Below are 780 nucleotides of genomic sequence, written 5' to 3' on the forward strand. Positions count from 1 at the left end.
TGATAAACAATTAAACATTAAAAAACAATTAAACCGTAAAAAAATTAAACCCTAAAAGAATTACATTTAAAAAAAACAATTAAACCTCTTAATTAAAAACAATTAAAAACAATTAAACCTTAAAACAATTAGACCTTAAAAATAATAAAACTTTTTTCTTAAAAAACAATTATACCTTTTAAACAATTAAACCTTAAAAACAATTAAACCTTAAAAAACAATTAAACCTTAAAAAACAATTAAACCTTTTCCTTAAAAAAACAATTAAACTTTAACATACAATTGAACCTTTTCCTTAAAAACAATTAAACCTTTTCCTTAAAAACAATCAAACCGTAAGAAACAATTAAACCTTTTCTTTAAAAACAATTAAATCTTAAAAAACAATTAAACCTTTTCCTCAAAAACAATTAAACCTTTTCCTTAAAAAAATTAAACCTTTTCCTTAAAAACAATTAAACCTTAAGAAACAATTAAACCTTTTCCTTAAAAACAATTAGACCTTAAAAAATTAAACCTTTTCCTTATCAACAATTAAACCTTAAAAAAATTAAACCATTTCCTTAAAAACAATTAAACCTTAAAAAAACAATTAAACCTTAAAAAACAATTAAACCTTTTCCTTAAAAACAATTAAACCTTAAGAAACAATTAAACCTTTTCCTTAAAAAACAATTAAACCTTAAAAAATTAAACCTTTTCCTTATAAAACAATTAAACCTTAAGAAACAATTAAACCTTTTCCTTAAAAACAATTAGACCTTACTCTTATACACATCT

This window comes from Hyalella azteca, unplaced genomic scaffold, assembly GCF_000764305.2.
Source record: "Hyalella azteca isolate HAZT.00-mixed unplaced genomic scaffold, Hazt_2.0.2 contig3669, whole genome shotgun sequence".
Lineage (NCBI taxonomy): Eukaryota > Metazoa > Arthropoda > Malacostraca > Amphipoda > Hyalellidae > Hyalella > Hyalella azteca.